The sequence below is a fragment of the Eretmochelys imbricata genome, chromosome 5 (genome assembly GCF_965152235.1).
Source record: "Eretmochelys imbricata isolate rEreImb1 chromosome 5, rEreImb1.hap1, whole genome shotgun sequence".
NCBI classification, from domain to species: Eukaryota; Metazoa; Chordata; order Testudines; family Cheloniidae; genus Eretmochelys; species Eretmochelys imbricata.
In genome coordinates this window covers 99,644,635-99,662,937 of record NC_135576.1, presented here as the reverse complement: position 1 = coordinate 99,662,937, position 18,303 = coordinate 99,644,635, and the positions used below count along the sequence as shown (strand labels likewise).

Here is an 18,303-nt window from a genome sequence, read left to right as displayed (position 1 = left end):
TATTTGAGATGGACCTATCTCAGGAGATGTGAAATATTTTGGTTCCACAATTAGATGGTTTTATGGATAACCTCAATTTCATATGCATTAATCTAGTTGAGTTACTCTAGAGGTAAAAATAGGGACGCTTTTAGATGGTCTGCAATATCAATTTATTTTTAAACAATTATTTACATTATTACCATGACGATAGGTCAGCAAATCAATAGTGTATGTAACAAGTATGGTTTTGCATTCAAATGTCACTGAAACCTTACATTTCTATAACTAGTTTAACACGAGCATGTGAACTATGTTTATTGTTCAGTTTATCCTAATGTTGTGATAGTGATGCTACAGTCATAGCTGAGAAGACATTTTCATTCTAATCTTCTGTTTTCAAACACTTCTAACTTTCCAAGCATGGAATTATGTATGTTCTTGGCCCAGTGTTTAATTTGTTTGGCTGCACTTCTGTTAGACCAGTTACTGAGTGATCAGATTTCTGTGTGCACATTAGCTCAAACAGGATATATTTTTATTTTTATAATCAGCCTGCCTTGTCAAGGACTGTTGTATCAGAGATATTTCCTCACTGATGATATTCTGCTTCATAGTTCCAGGGCTGGGGTTCAGGCCAGAGGATTTCATTTTTGAAAATTGTGTATAAATGCTGTACTTTTTTGGTTTGTCAAATGAAAGGCACTGTGATTTCCACTTTTCCCCAGTCATGTCATTTTATTATGCTTTTTTCACTGTTTTGCGTTTTTCACTGATTTTTGGAACCCTAACTCATGGTGAGCAGTAGTTATTCGTGCCAGTAGTCCCATACTACTGGTGTGAATAGGTACTACCTGTTGTAAGTAAGGCTTAGCTAACAGTGATCGAAATGACAGCCCAGAGAAGATGATTAAACAGAAAATTAATGTAACATTCCAGTCTGAAGAGGGGCAAGAATTTTATCCTGCCTATTGGTAGGGAACTTTACCCTCACTTGCCCGTCTCTCCAATCCCTTGAGAAGAGGGATGGAAAATTCTTGGATTTTCCATTCTGTTACGTTACTCTTTATATATATCTTGCTCTCTTGCTCTCGCTCTCATCCAAAAGCACTAAGGAGGCTGTTAGCAGAGTGAGCATGTTGGTGAGTTGCCCTCACAGCCTCTCATGGAATATTGCCGTAAGCTCACTCAAATGGAGGCAACCCTTGAAGTGATTTATTTGTTTAGAATCCTAAGTTTAAATGTGGATAAGTTTAAGGATCAACATAATTTTAAATTGATAAACAGGATGCTCCTATGATGCTGTCTCAGAAGATTTATTTCTACATTGAGCCTTTAGGCTAGGTAAGGATAGAAATGCAAGTTCACTGCTCCAGGAGGGACCCTGGGGAGGAAATTTAGTCATGGTTCCTTTTTTGCTCATGGGGGAGAAAGTTAATTTACTGCAGGCTTTTATAGGGTGTGGTTCACTTAATCCCCCTGCTTCATGGTAGCTGGCATGTTGAATAGGAGGTTGGGCAAAATCAAAGCTCCATGCCTTTCATCCTTTCTCTGCCCATCTGCTTGGGAGGAGTGCGAGTAGCCAGTATGCAGATCCTGCATTCCCAAGCCCCCACACCTATAGCCTTGATGAGGGACAATGTGATCATGTATGGGGTGGGCTTGGTCCCAATCTAGCTTTTAGTCGGTGCAATCTGAACCTAGTTAGTTGGTGGGTATGTGTAAACCAGGCTCAACTTTCACCACTTTGGGAATTCTTTCTTTGTAAACATGGACCAGTTCGTCAGAAGCCAGGTGGATGTTTTAGTTGATAAATGACTGAGTCAAATTCATTGCTGACTCCCCACGTGCAATCCCAGTGAAGCCAACGGGGTGACAAGTCGGTGCTGAATGTGACCCTATAATTCTATATGTGCAGAGCAAGCCCCTGAAACACCTTTGGAGGAAAAGTAGAGCTAAGTGAGAGTTTTTTGGGGGGTGGGATGGGGTCTGAACTACTGACCTGATGGGCCACAGATCACAAAATCCATGTGAGATGAGGCCAAGGAAGAGATGAAAATTCAGGAAGCAGTTAAAGGGCGGCAGAGCTGATTATAGTTGCAGAATGCGCTGACCAATGGAAACTAACAGTTTGGTAAAGAGTTTGCTAATGTATCAAACTCACACACTGACACATTCACAATTTTATCTTCTTCCTTTGCCTAGACCCCGCCTGCTGTTGCCAAGATCTAACAATTGCAGCACAGTTTACAGTGGTTGATAGGATAGACAAAGAGGTCAGTGTCTGAATTCTCAAAAATAGCAGAAGTTTTTTGTGTGGCTATTGCTCTAATTCACCTCTCTGTGAGGTGACTTAGCATACTTCCATGGGTTCATAATTATTTTAATTGGCCATGTCGAAGTACATATAAATACATTAACAAATTCGTTTGATAGCATCAGTCAAAATGCCAAAATTATTTTTTTCCAAAGGTCTGAATTATTTGAGCAAAAGAGAGAACCTTCAAGGTTGACAAAGTTGAGACTAAAATTTTGTCTTTACCTATGCTATGTGATTGGGGTACTGCCTCGCATGTGGTATGTATCTTTTGGAGAGAACTGTGTTGTGACCCCAAGTTCTGGGGTGAGTATGTAGTATTGGGGGGAAAGAGGGGTGGCGGCAGACGTTGGTCTTTGAACACTGTAAAATAAAGACTGTCCAAACTGTGTAGAATTTGAGATTGTTCGGTATGCTTTTATCAGTCAAGAAAAGAGAGCTAAACTGACTGCTTATAATCTCAGGTTTCAGAGTAACAGCCGTGTTAGTCTGTATTCGCAAAAAGAAAAGGAGTTGTGGTATTGTTTCATATTCTCTGTGTATATATAAAGTCTGCTGCAGTTTCCACGGTATGCATCTGATGAAGTGAGCTGTAGCTCACGAAAGCTCATGCTCAAATAAATTGGTTAGTCTCTAAGGTGCCACAAGGACTCCTTTTCTTTTTGCTTATAATCTGTTTCTTATTGCTACAGGGGAACACTTTTATAACAATAGTAATGCCTGGAAGGGTATGGCCTATCATTCTTCTGTTAATAGAGCTAGAACAAAGGATAAGAGAAATGTTAATGGGAAAAGAAAATCTAATTTGGCTGAGACCAAGCTCAAAAACTGACAATTGTTTTGAATTGTCTTACATTATGACTGGATGATTAGGTATAAATGCTGACCGGCCTGGTTTTATCCTAGCAATGAATTGTGCTTAAAAAAATCAAGTTACTTATAGTACTACACCAGTACCCAACTTGTTCTTTTAGATCTAGTGGTTTTACTTCTTGGATAATAATTTAGGTAATGCAGGGTCATAGGAACTGCATAGATGCAACTTCTGGCCAGAAGCTGATCTTGCTAGTGCTCGCTATAGTTTTAGTGCTTAAAGTATTGGATATTGATTTGTTTGGGGAGAGGGAACGTGCATTATTTTGTTTATTATTTAAGGCATAATATAATGGTACTCTCATTGTGCAAGAAAATCTAGTTCTGGAGTCGACATCATACCAATTGAGTAAGAAGAATCTAAACTACTATTGTGGGTCATGGACACCCATGAGCTATTATATTAACTGAGGCATGTTTGTTTTTATTTATATGCAAGGATAGCATCTGTTTAAAAACCATGCTCCTGTTTGAACATGGTTACTTGGTACAAGGGCAGGTAAACGTCTAAGATGTCTATGAATGAAATAGTTGTGGGGTAGAAAAGTCCTTATTTCTATCTTAGTTTTTTACTTTTGTGCACTTGTCAGTACTCTCTGCAGCCGGTTTTGCTGTTTTCCCTGATCAGTTAGGCCCTGGTCCTGCAAACACATACTTAGCTTTGCATCCTGACTTAAATGGGACTACATTCCTGCTTGAAGTTAAGCTTGTGTGAAAGTGTTTGCAGGACTGGGGCCTTAAGTTGTCTTCCCATGTTTTTGTGTGGGGGTCTCTTATGCAGCAACAGGGAGAGTAAAACAATGTTAAAAATTAGAAAATACACTTGCGAAACCACAAGAATTGACAGGGAGACACAGGCAGTAACTGAAACTGCTTTTACCATTTGTTTTAACTAACTAGACTTCAAGTTTATGGTGTCCTTTTCAATCATGCAACCTTGTTGCAGTACGTTTAAAATGAGATTTATACTATACTGTTCTGTATAAGTGGTGCAAGATGAGATAAAGGTAAGGATGAATATCAAGAAAAAGGAAACAGAAATTAACAAAGAAAAAATCCTAGATCTTCTCCCTTTTTTACTTAAGGGGCTTAATTTATTTTGCAACACACATCAGAGTGTATTTAATTTCCAGGAAATCTTTCCAGGTATCTTGAAACTTTGTGAACTCATCATTATATTCCAGAAGTGTGTTTAAAAAAAAAAAAGGGGGGGGGGGGAACCAAGCTATTAATTTTGTCAGATCTTTAGCCGTTTGAATATTGTATTACCTGGCATGCCCAAACTCAAGAAGCAGGCTCTTTATTTTCTGTGCAACTGCAACAGCATGATGGGGACATAAATAAACATGCCCAGGATTGTAAAAATACTACTTCCTTCACAGGAGTGATCCAGTACCTCTCAGGACACTTCAGACAATCAGTTCCTGTGATGATAAGCTACCATACACAAAGGAATAAAATTTTGAAAAGGGAATGTATTAGTTCCCAGAGGCTTATTTCTCAAGAGGAAGAAATGAGCCTCTATAAAAGATAACTAATGTAAAATATTTTGGCTCTATTTTTTAAAACAGGATATAACTTTTTATTGGCTGAAACTCTGCTGCTTTTTTTAGTTGAAGTTGTTCCACGTCTAGGTTTTAAACAATTGGTTATTTCCTGTTGGGGGAAATAGAGGAACAATTCCAGCATAATTCTATAATGGTTCTTGGTTAGAGTTTTGAAGAAATACAACGCATGAGATATTAGGGGTTGACCTGCCACTGCAACAAACTAAGCCACATTTTTGTCATGACTTTTAAAAGTTTCCGGTAGGTGTGATCTGTGTCCATCACAGCTATATTTGGATACAACCTGCTCCATTTTTCCAGTTTAAAATAGTCTTTTATTTATATTGACATGGGGTGTTTGTTGTGCTGGTATGTGATGCACATATACACACAGTAGAATTCGGCTGTTTCGGAGGTAATCTCCATTTTCCAATTCTTTTAGAAATAAAAATCGGACTCAGTCTTTTTTCCCCCTTCTCCTCCAAATTGGGTGCAAGAGTGTACATGGATTTCTTAACTTGAAGAACCATTGCCCAGGTATTGGCTCAGATTTTAAATGCCCAGAGTTCTGTTTTCATTGTACCTGGGGTTGCAGGCAGAAAAAAGTACCAAACTCACATTTTCATGGTAAGAATGAAGACCAAGGCCCCAACCCTGTAAGCACTTGAATTCAATGGGACTACTCCCATAGGTAAAGTTATTCCCTGTGTGTAAGTGTTGGTAGGAATAGGGTCTCTTTCAAAAGTTGCTTTACAAGCTTACAGTTAGAAGTAGGAACGCTTTCAGGTCATGGTTTTGCGGTGGGGTGAGTTTTTTGTGTTTTTCTTTGTTTAAAGTATTGAATTCGAGTATTTAATTTAAATGTAATCCAGAGCTCAGGCTGCAGCCTGAGGCCCCCCTCCATGAGTCAGCTGACGCAGGCCAGCTGCATGTTTCTTTATTCCTGTGCAGACATACCCTCAGAGCCCAGGTCAACTGACTCAGTCTCGCACTATGGGGCTAAAAATACAGTGTAGATATTCGGGCTTGTGCTAGAGCCTGGGCTCTGAAACCCAGTAAGGGGAGGTTGGGTCTTGGAGTAGGGTTGCCAGGCATCCAGTTTTCGACCAGAACACCCAGTCAAAAAAGGACCCTCATGGATCTGGTCAACACAGCTGAATGGGCCGTTAAAAGTCCGGTTGGCGGTGCAGTGGGGCTAAGGCAGGCTCCCTGCCTGCCCTGGCTCTGCACGGCTCCCGGAAGCAGCAGGCATGTCTGGCTCCTAGGCACAGGGGTGGCCACAGGGGCTCTGTGCGCTGCCCTGCTCCAAGCACCAGCTCTGCAGCTCCCATTGGCCCGGAACTGCAGCCAATTGGAGCTGCAGGGGCGGTGTCTGCAGGCAGGGGCAGCGCACAGAGCCCCTGGGGTCACCCCTGTGCATAGGAGCCGGACATGCCTGCCGCTTCTGGGAGCCATGCGGAGCCAGGGCAGGCAGGGAGCCTGCCTTAACCACACTGGGATACCAACTGGGAGCTGACTGTGGTAAACCCCAAAGCCTGCACTCTGAACTCCCTGCCCCAGCCCTGAGCCCCCTCCTGCACTCCAAACCCTCAGACCAGAGCCCCCTCGTACACTCCAAACCACTCATCCCTGGCCCCATCCCAGAGCCCTCACCCCTTCCCGTACCCTTGCCCCAGCCTGGAGCCCCATCCCGCACCCTGAACCCCTCATGTTGGAGCCCACACCTCCAGCCAGAGCCCTCCCCCTCCCCCTGCATCCCTACCCCCTGTCCCTGCCTGGTGAAAGTAAGTAAGGGTTGGGGAGAGCGAGCGATGGAGGGAAGGGGGGATGGAGTGAATGGGGGCAGGGCCTTTGAGAACGGATGGGGCAAGGGCATTTGGTTTTGTGTGATTAGAAAGTTGGCACCCCTATCTTGTAGCCCAGGCTCCAGCCCAAGCCCAAACATCTACGCTGCTATTTTTAGCCCCATAGCTCAAGGCCGAGTCAGTTGACCCAGACTCTGAGGGTATGTCTGCACAGGGATAAAAAAACAAGCAGGAGGCCTGGGTCAGCTGACTCAGGGAGGGGAGCCTGAGACTTCCTGCCATGGGTCTTTTTTGCAGTGTAGATGTACCCTGTATGACTTACATATGTATGGCTTAGAGCCTGGGCTCCAGCCATACACAGTATGACAGACGAGAGATAAATATGGGACTTGAGAGCTTGCTGGATGAAAAGCCACTTCAAAAATGTAGGGTGGGATTTGTCTTCCAGTGGGACTAGTGCTCCTAAATCCTTAGAAGCTAGTGAAAACCTCACCCTAAAATTATAGCCACTGTATTTTTGACCCAAAAATGTGGCAAAATCTGCAGATTAGTCCAAAAAAGATGACTTTCTATTTATTTATCAATTCAGGTTAAATGTAGTCACTCTAGAATGGATAGTAAAATACTAAGTGCTCCTTTATCAATCTGGAGGAATATTAGGTAGAGAAATAAGAAGAAAAGTTCATAGATTGGCCTCTTTTTCTGACATATAGCTTGAATAATTTTATAATACGCTATTCACTCAGCTACATTTCGAGTCCACTCTGTTGCAGAGATAAGTAAGGAAAGTTATCATTGCACTAGCACCATATTGAGGTATACTAGCCATAAATAATATGCAGAAAAATCCAAACAAAGTGTGCATTATTCTGCTCCAAATCTGCTTTGTCATTCTCTTCAGCGTGTTAACCCCACCCCTGCACATACACACACTTCTAGTTTCCAACATAACTCTTCATATGAGAGAGTCAGAGTGTCCTAACTTGTATAGCTGTATCATTGCACCATCTAGTGGAATATGGAGTCTATAATGTACATGCTTTGGATTGGGACATGAAGCTGTGCTGATTTATACCTGCTGAGGATCATGCCCACAGTATACAGAAGTGATGTCTAGATATCTAATGGACCATTGGAGGGATTTGGGGTTGTTTATTCGATTTTTAGGGTTTCAGCATTTAACTCTATATGTAAGGTGTCTGTTGCCGCCTTACTAACATTCAGTGGGGGTGTTTTGGTTGGCTAGCTCCAGTACTAAAAGGGGAAGGGTCTATGGGAAACCAGGACCCTGAGACTGATAGCCCCAGCAACAATGGGGAGAAGCCAATGCTTCAGGTCAGCCTGAATGATAGGGCGGGCAGGCAGGCTAATCAGGGAGTCAGGAGGCCAGGGAGGTCCCGTCCTCTGGGTGAGCTGGATTTACTTGGGTCAGACAGAGTGGGGCCGAGCTAAGGAGAAATCAGGGGCCCACGCTAAGCTGGGGAGCAGGGCTGTGCGAGATCCAGAGGGACCAGAAAAGCAGCCCAGAGAGAGCAGACCCTGTGCTGGGAGCAGAGCTGCAGCCCCAAGGCTAGAGCCACAGCCCAGAAAGAGCAGACTTACCCTGGCAGCGGAGCTGCAGCAACCAGAGCCAGAGGGGCCAGAAAAGCAGCCCATGAAGCAGGTCAGTGCTGGGAGCAGAGTCACAGAAGCAGCCTGCAGAGCAGACCTGTCCTGGGAGCAGAGCTGTAGCAACCAGAGGCAGAGGGGCCAAAGAAGCCACCTAGGGAGCTGGAGGCAGAGCAGAAGCAGCAGCAGTGCTGAGACAGAGTGGAGCTGGGGCTGGAGCAGTCCAGAGCTGGGTGTGGTGAGCAGCTGGGGAGAGCGAGGGGGACCCTGGGCAGCGGGCCCAGCACAGGGAGATGCCTCAGCCAAGAGGCTCTGCAGGCCAGGCTTGGATTGTAACCCCGACAGGGCAGGGGTGACACTGGGAAGAAGGGTCCTACCACTTAGCGCCTGAGAGCATGTGGCCACCACCAGAGCAAGTGTCCAACCCACAGCATCCCTACAGCACAGCCAGGGCCTGAGAAGAAGGCCTGGGACTTACAAGGAACAGACTGTGAACTGCCCTGATATTCCAGAGACACTCTGTGCACCAGGTGTAGGTGGGTAGGGCTTGTCAGGGTAAAGGTTCGATGGGCCTGCTTAACAGGGGAACCCCAGCTGCTGCTGAGGGGTTGCCGCATGCTGGGTTCCTGCTTCCCCCCGCGATTCACCTATTCCCTTTTTCTCCATCTCATCCCCCTCCCCTCACTTCCACATTCCCCTCCCTCATTTCCCCCAGCCCCACCATCGGCACTCACTGTTGCACAGAATAGAAAACAGGAAGGCTCCCAGCACACAGAAGGGGAGCACAACTGGCACTAGGAGCCAGGAGGCGGTGTTCAGCTGCAGAGTAAGAGGAGCCTAGATGCAGCCTCCTTCAGCTGGGATAATGAGCCCTGCTCTGAGCAGGATTAGATGATGTTTTTTTAAACCATAAAATAGTTTTAGCAACTCTAGGAAACTTTTGCAAAATTTCCTTAGTGCTTTAAAGGCCTAAACCTGATTTATAATGGAATAGGAAATGCTTTTCCCTTTGATCCTTGTTTACACTAGGAAAGTTGGGCTTCTTAATTCTCCACCAATGTTTGCAACAGTGGAGCTGTAGTGGAAACAAGACTTGGACGTTTTTACTTCAGTATCATCTAACCCCGCTCTCAGTAGCGTGATGACCGTACCCATATCCACGAGAGCCATTGCCCTATGTATTCCGTAGCAGTCTGGTCCTAAATTCTGCCTCGCAGTCCCTGGATTCTGTGGTATAATTCTGCAGCAAGGGGTAGAAACAACAGCAAATTTTGTGGCTCTAACTACAGTTTCCATCATGAGTCCATGTTTCTTCCTAACTTTCCTATTGTAGATACAGCCTTTCTTTGCAAAACGTGACTGTTTGCTGCTAGAAGGGAGGGAAGAAAGCTGGGCGGCAGCATGGTCCAGTAGCTAGAGCATTGGATTGGAAATAAAGAGGCCTGCGTTCTGTTCCTGGTTCTGCCTATGAAATAGGGTGTCTCTTCACTAACCAAAAACGTGTGTCCTTAGCTCTTTGTTCGCTTACTCGAGTTAACTAACACAAGGTAAAATCCTAGTGAAGCCAATGCAATTTTTAGTCTTCATCCATGTTAGCAAGTTGAGTTAGACTGTGGGGGAGCCTAGGATTTAACCTGACCTGCTAACTTGTGTGAAAACTACAGATTTCCTTGGAGGCACTAAGATTTTTAACTTGTGTTAGTTAACTTGAGCAAGCTAATTCAAAGAGTTAAGGACACACCTTATTTGTCTCCCTGTAAAGACAAGTCCATCATGGCTAAATCACTCCACCTCCCTATGCCTCAGTGCCTCCATTGGTAAAATAGGATTTATAATACTTTTCTTTATAAAGTGCTTTTCCATGGTGCTATATGGGACAAGTCTTTAGAAAGATTGTGCACTTGAACAAAACTCTGTGCACCAAATTACTTTCCATGTGAAAAGGATGTCTTGTTTCTCAAGGACTGGCATTCCGTTGCTAAATGAGTGCCATATAGTGGGTGTCTATTAATACTTGTATGATAAGTAATATTTATTATTTGATTTGGGGTGATATGACATTGACTTTACACTGCAAGTTTGTGTACCCTTGTAATACATCTGTCTGGAGAGAAAGGTAGTTCCTTGTTTTGCTTGTGTGGCAGGTAGCAGCACTAATCATGTTGCATATAGCACTGTGCCATCATTACTTGAAGTACTGCCTTGTCTTCTCCCCAGTCTTCTCTGCTTCACTGGGAATAGGTTGCACGCTACTCCTCGTGCTGCTTCTCCTCAACATCTGTGAAGTTAATCAGAATGGACTAGCAAGAGAAGAAAGGCAAGCAGTGTTCCCATTGTGATCATCCTTCGCAAGCTACTTTTATGGGTCCAGTTTGTCTCGGTTGTCCAGGAACCTCTGAGCCATTCAGCGATCCGGGACTCTGCTTCTTAATGCCTGTCAGCTGCTCTTTTGAAGGAGTTATTTCAGCAGCACAGAAGTCTGCATGGGAGGTAGGAAATTCTCCTCCTATTCCTCCCTCTGCTTCAAGATTATCTGTGGAAGATGTGACCTTGCCTCCCACTTTTTTGCCAGACCATGCCTCTCTTATCACTAAGGCATTTGTGAAGACTCCTTCTGCTTCCCAAGCACTCCCTGTCAAGATTAGCAGACCAGTGACTTTACAAAGAGCTTTCACAGCTCCACCTTACACAAAAGCAGTTCCTTTTACTTTAGCTCCTACAGCTCCAAAGGAAGCGAAGATGAATGGCAGAGAGTATAGAGGATTATCAGCTATAGGGAATTCAGTGCAAGCAATGTCCCTGATTCCTTTCATAAATGACTCCTTTGAGGAAGAGGAAGTGATGTCCTCTGAGCCTGAGGAAGGGCCATATGAACCACATTCATCCAGCAAATCCCTGATGGAAGTAAAGGGGAGATCCTCTACCAAGGTTACCCGAGTCTCCTCTGACTTCATTGAGGAAGGGAAACTGGTATCCTCCGAGCCTGAGGAAACACCTGGTGAAACAGACTCATCTCGAAGATTCCTGATTGAGGATCTACCCTATCTGTGCAAATATCTTATGAAGCAACTCAGGCTAAAATGTTATACCTCACAAAGTGGCTCAAGGAAATTGCCCCATCTTGTGGAGGAGAAGCCAGATGATACCATTCCCCTTCACCCATCCATCAGTGCCTTAATTAAAAACATCTGGCAGGCTCCAGATGCTCAGTTTATATTACCTACACATCTGGCTAAGCTTTACAAACTTCCAGCTGAGAAAGGTAAGCTGTGGGCCTCTGCACCAAGAGTTGATTCTGTAATAGCATCTCTCTTCACTAAATCTTCATGTCCTGTTGAGGGAGAAACTGTTCTCACGAACCCTTTAGAACGTAAGGTAGATGAGGCTCTTAAGAGTGCCTATGAATTTGCTACCATCCAGCTTTCAGTCTCCATTTACTCCCTGTATGCAGCTAGGTCACTGGTGGAATGGCTAAGGAAATTATTGCCCCACTCTAAGAGGCCTGTTTCTAGGTCATCTCGCAAGGTGTGCACCCTTTGTGACCTGGCATCCTGCTATCTTCATGATGCAGCCCAGGATTCCCTCCACCTGGCTGCCCATAACATAGCAACTCTCACGGTGGCTAGGAGAGCCCTCTGGCTCTGTCCCTTAACAGGTGGAGAACTTTCAGCCAGACTCAAACTTGTTGGCCTTCCTTATGATGGCGGTCATCTCTTTGGGGAAACCTTAGACCAGGCCTTAAAGGATCTTTCGAAGAGTACAGTTATACCAGGAGATCGCAAAAAACCTCAGGCCTCTAACTCCTCCCGTGCCGCCAACAGGCCTAACAAGGGTGTCAGGTATCCTCTTTCCTCATATAGACCTGGCAGGTATAGATACAGGTATCCGGTAAACCAGTCTGTTCACTTCCCTGGCTACAGGGGAAGAGGTCGGACCAACAAATACCAGCCTCACCATGAATTCTGACTATCTTTCCCCTCAGAGGGTGGCAACAAGGAGGAAGCTTCTGGTTTGTCTCAATCAGTGGAAAGAAACTGCCTCCAACAGCAGGCTTCTCTCCTTTATTTTCTGAGACCCTCTGGGTCAAGAACTTCCACCTCTCCCTTGTATTTTCCTCTCCTCGCTGCCCCAAGTCCTGGGGAAAAGAGACATAGTCCTGCTCATTGTGCATCATCTGCAAAACATTCACATCCTCATTCCATTCCACCCAGAGAAGAGGTTCACAAGCATCTAATTTGTTTATTTAGAAGTCCGCAAGGAATCAGGGAAAAAAGAAAAGGAGTACTTGTGGCACCTTAGAGACTAACCAATTTATTTGAGCATGAGCTTTCGTGAGCTACAGCTCACTTCATCAGATGCATACCGTGGAAACTGCAGCAGACTTTATATATACACAGAGAATATGAAACAATACTTCCTCCCACCCCACTGTCCTGCTGGTAATAGCTTATCTAAAGTAATCTTCAGGTTAGGCCATTTCCAGCACAAATCCAGGTTTTCTCACCCTCCACCCCCCCACACAAATTCACTCTCCTGCTGGTGATAGCCCATCCAAAGTGACAACTCTTTACACAATGTGCATGATAATGAAGTTAGGCCATTTCCTGCACAAATCCAGGTTCTCTCACTCCCTCACCCCCCTCCAAAAACCCACCCCCATACACACACAAACTCACTCTCCTGCTGGTAATAGCTCATCCAAACTGACCACTCTCCAAGTTTAAATCCAAGTTAAACCAGAACATCTGGGGGGGGGGGGGGTAGGAAAAAACAAGAGGAAATAGGCTACCTTGCATAATGACTTAGCCACTCCCAGTCTCTATTTAAGCCTAAATTAATAGTATCCAATTTGCAAATGAATTCCAATTCAGCAGTTTCTCGCTGGAGTCTGGATTTGAGAACACTTCAATCTCTCTGGTCACGCAATCACAGACATGAAGGTCGCTATCTTAAAACAAAAAAACTTCAAATCCAGACTCCAGCGAGAAACTGCTGAATTGGAATTCATTTGCAAATTGGATACTATTAATTTAGGCTTAAATAGAGACTGGGAGTGGCTAAGTCATTATGCAAGGTAGCCTATTTCCTCTTGTTTTTTCCTACACCCCCCCCCCCCGATGTTCTGGTTTAACTTGGATTTAAACTTGGAGAGTGGTCAGTTTGGATGAGCTATTACCAGCAGGAGAGTGAGTTTGTGTGTGTATGGAGGTGGGTTTTTGGAGGGGGGTGAGGGAGTGAGAGAACCTGGATTTGTGCAGGAAATGGCCTAACTTCATTATCATGCACATTGTGTAAAGAGTTGTCACTTTGGATGGGCTATCACCAGCAGGAGAGTGAATTTGTGTGGGGGGGTGGAGGGTGAGAAAACCTGGATTTGTGCTGGAAATGGCCTAACCTGAAGATTACTTTAGATAAGCTATTACCAGCAGGACAGTGGGGTGGGAGGAGGTATTGTTTCATATTCTCTGTGTATATATAAAGTCTGCTGCAGTTTCCACGGTATGCATCTGATGAAGTGAGCTGTAGCTCACGAAAGCTCATGCTCAAATAAATTGGTTAGTCTCTAAGGTGCCACAAGTACTCCTTTTCTTTTTGCGAATACAGACTAACACGGCTGTTACTCTAAAAGGAATCAGGGAGCAACCTTCACATCCTGAAATGAGTACCTCAGTTTGTCTCCAAAAAGAGGTCCGAACTAGAATCCACATGAACTGTGGATCACCAAGATTCTTATCTCCACATGCCATCCACTTCCTAACAGTGGCAATTGTGCCTGGGGAATTATTGCCTGCAGTAACGGACTCCTTCTTTCACCATTGCCTTGGTCCCAGGTCTCTCTGGCAAGATGAAGACTGTCTTTGCAGCCCAGCTGAGAACAGGTGGTGTGGAGCTGTTGGTATATCACTTGGAGAGTTGTTTGTTTCAGGGAGCCTTCTTACCAGTGGCTTGGGGAGTTCCAATTGTGAAGATATTAAAATATCTCATTCTGGAGGTGAACAAGTCCAAAAGTCTGCTGTCTCCTACTCAGCATATGTCTTTGGGTGCCTATTTCCTGATATATGTGGGAAGAGCATCCCACTGTTTTGCAGCAGAAGCATGAAAAGTCAGGTATTTTGTATAGATGCTTTTTTGCTCTGGCGGAATCGGTCTTTCATCTCTCTTTCCCTCAGTTACTATGCTGTACAAAAGGTTTGGCAAGACCCAAGCAAACAAGGCCCCCTGTATTGTAATCACTCCCCCTGGTCCAAGCAGGTGTGTCTTGTAGGTCTGGTTCTACTATTGTTGGATAGATCCTGGTTCCTCCTGCAAGTTTTTAACTTTTCATGGCTAGGCACTGTCAACCTATTTAATTTTTTATTACATTTTTCCTATTTAGTATTTACTTTGTGTTTGGAATGCTGTGGACACTCAATCTGGGGACAAGAGGAGAGCCAAGACAGGGCTACCAGTGAGTGCCAAAATCTGTGCTTCCATTTAATGGTTCCTGCTGCCTGTTGCTTGAATAAAATAAGCAACAAGACATCAGAGATACAGAAACAATATATACAGGTAAAAAATGTTCTTCTGGATGAATTTTTATTTATTTGTTTTAAATTCTGTTCCTCCAAGCTCTGCCAGATCATTTGTACTTGCCCATTTTACCTTTATTTAACTCATTCTTCTACTTAAATGGGTCTATCCATGCTTTGAATTTGGGTCTCTGATCGTTCTGTATTAGTGATGTCACAGTGTTTTTACCCATCCCAGACCTGTGCCCTCTCTTTGGATTTCTTGCAAATGACCATTTTGGTTGGTTGTTGTTATTATTATTATTTATTATTATTATTATTATTATTTAAATATAATGTATGGGGGTGCAGCAGAATATGTGTATTTTACTTGCTTTTGGCCTGTTTTGTTTGTTTTGGTTTGTTTGTTTGTTTTTTCCAGACTTGCTGAGCATGTAACTCTTTGGTTTCAATCCTACAAGCTACTGAGCATTCTGGCCCTGATCTAGCAAAGCACGTGGTTGCAATGGGCCTCCTTGCATGCTTAATGTTAAGAGGTTTGCCAAGTCAGGCCAGAGAGCACAGCACCTGCAGGGTGGAGCCCCCATTTTGCTGCACGTTATGGATGAACAGCATTTCTTAAAAATCAGGCCAGCTTTATATTTGCTATGCCACTAGTTGTTTTGGTGGAGGAAGAACTATGAAATTTCAAAATTATTTTGTGAACTAACATTTGTTTAAAGTACGAAGTTATTTTTGAGTAACTCCACACTCCTTTGGGATGCAAAGCCAAGCTTGTTAGTCCTAGGTTCATACAAAACAACTTTCTCCTTGTTGGTGCTGAAGAAACGGTCCTTGATGTAGTAGAATGCGTTGTTGGCAGTTGTCTTGGAAGCTCAATGTTGTTTCCATTCTAGCCCTCCTGGTGAGTCCAGAGGAAATATAGGAGATTACATGGGCAAGCTTGCAAAGCAGGGCTTTGCATTAAACCTGTCCTGTGGAAAAATGACCTGATGTTTTCCAATGTTGCATGAATCTTCAGCAGTTTACAAATGTGTTCCAACACCGAAAGATGAAATATACATGCTATTTTTTGTGTGTGTGTGTGTGTGTGTGTGTGTGTGTGTGTGTGTGTGTGTGTGTGAAAATGTTAAACTTGCCACAAATGCCTGTTTCTCTGTGTTTGACATTTAAGTTAACTTTCTGTGAAGCTTTCTTATATAAAGCTTAGGAGGAAAGATTGTAGGTATAAATCTGCAAAAGTTTACAGCATTCACTGATAAAGGACTGATAGTTTATTTTACAGTAAAGTGATCTCTTTAGGGTGTATGGCTAACTTTTTGTCCTGTTTTTATTGATTTAGTATTTAGGAAAAAACAAAACAGTATTTGCAAGTCACTGAGAGACTGGCATGAGGTTCCTCTTTAATATTTTGCTCACTTTTTGTTTGCTGGAGCTAAATAAGGCCCTAATCCTGCAAGCATTTATGCATATGAATAATTTTACAGACATGAGTAATCCCGTGGGATTACTCACTTGTGTAAAGTTAGTCAGGTCCATAAGATTTTGAAGGATTGGGGCCTAAGAGTTCAGCTTTAAGATTTATTCTGGTCACAGGTTATTACTATAAAATACTACTAGCATAGTCTGACTTTTTAAATAACCACAAATGCAAATCTTGTCTTAAAGTTTCTGATATATTTATAGGAAAAATATCATAAGGATTAACAATTTAGAATTAAAAAAACCTCATGCATATTAATCTGTGTTGAGACATTTAAAGTTAATTGTCTTAATTGTTTTTTGTGTCTCATAAGTGGAGCTTGCTTAGGTATTAGATTTTTCTTCTTTGTGTTTTGATGTGTTACTGTGTGAAATGACAGCGGGATTTGTTGAGTATGTAGGCCACTATTGTATTAGAATTACATAACATTGTTGAGTGGTGGAAACTGATGAAAAGACTGGGATGCACAGATTATATACCCTGCAACAATGAAGACCGCTCAAGCTCTACAGAGAATGTGGGCACATGCAGTGAAAAAGCTGAGGATTTTAAAAGGGCACGTGAGTTGGTTTTTACATTATATCTTGTTCTAAGCCCTCCCTACACTTTCACACCCAGGTATTGTTTGTTTTGTTTTTTTTTAAGTGTGTGTTTGGTAACTCAGTAATAAGAAATTGTATAAATATGTGATAATTATCAGCAAGGGTTGTGTGTTCTATACACAGTGTAATTTTTATTCTAGCAAATTGTCATTCAAAATTTCCACCCTTGAATAGTTTCGTAATCAAGGGGCTACTGATCCTTCTATTCTAGCTATTAATAAGGCATCTGTCACCTTGGTATCTGAGCACCATGAATATTTAAACAAATCCTGATACTGATATTTTAGTTAGAAGTATTGTACTGGCTGAAGTCACTACTGAACTCATATTGGCTAATTACAGTAAGTTTCATTTATATAGAAAACACCACAGTTCTAGTTGAAGGAAAAACCTGAGTAAACTCGCCAAATAGTTACTTTCAGTAATCTGACAAATAAATAGGGTTCTTTTCTTTTGCTTGTGCCTCTTGTCAGCAGTTCTTTCTCTGTGTGTGGGTAATGCAGTAACCATTGTGTTCCTGTGAGACTTTTTAAAAGAAACAAAAACCATAGTCTCCCTTTGCATTTCTTTACAGCTAGCCAATGACATGAAAAAGTCTCAGGAATAAAAGGTGCTTTTTTTCTTGGTGCATTTAGAGTAGAGACCCATCTTCTGCTTTAGGATACTGATTTCTAACAAAGCAGGAATTTTGCTCTTTGATAGAGGGTTAAATCATAGTTCTGATACAGTCAGAGCTCCTCAGATGGTGATTTGTAACATTTGTAGTCTTTCCCTCCTTCTCATTCTCCTTCTTTCCATTAATCTGTCAGTATTGGTTAGCATCTCAGCACTGGCAAGCAGCAGTACATTTTATAATGTTCAAGAGATTATTAGTTGGAGATTTAGGGCAGTGCAGATGTTTTCAGGGCCTGATAGACTACCAAGGTGACCATTCAGTACTGTACATTATATAGCCTGTGTAATTTTATCAGTATGTCAAGAACTAGTTGTCCTGTCTTGGTAATAGATTTTTCCTTCCTTGATTTCTTTTCATGACCAGCTAACATATTTCTAAGCATGACTGTCCTTTTCCACTGACACTGATCTGCTCAGTCTCCACTGCTGGCACTCTACCAGATAGCTGTGAAAAAACTTCGCTGCTGGATGTTCAGCCTCCAGAGTCCGAACAAAGGCCAGGCACTGTCCCAGTCTTAAGGTCCCTAGGCACAGTCTCAAGGTGCAGATCCTGTCTAGCACCCTGTCCTGACAGTTGTGACCAGGCAGTCCCCAGCCCAGACCCTGGAACCAGTGCTAGCCCCTCCGAATACTGCTGTATCTTTACACACCTTCTCCCAGAACTCCACCCAAAGTTTACGTTTTGAAGGGGCCCCATGGTGGGTATAGCATATAACACACAGACACTTTCCACAGAAATCTAACACAGAATTGCTCTTTATTTAATCACAAGAAATGTACAGATCTGTAATAAATAAATAAATTAAATTAAATAAACCCTACATCATTTCCCTACCTCCGTTTCCTCATCACTCTAGACTCTAGAGCATTCTTTGGGCTAGGCTCAGGATTCGTTCAGCGTCCTT

The 18,303-nt window shown here is 43.1% G+C and overlaps 1 protein-coding gene across 3 annotated transcripts in view; it reads left to right on the top strand.

The window, feature by feature from the left end:
* TJP2 (tight junction protein 2) overlaps positions 1-18,303 on the top strand; it is a 96,222-nt gene that overhangs the window by 45,030 nt on the left and 32,889 nt on the right. The gene's annotated exons all lie outside the window — the stretch shown is intronic.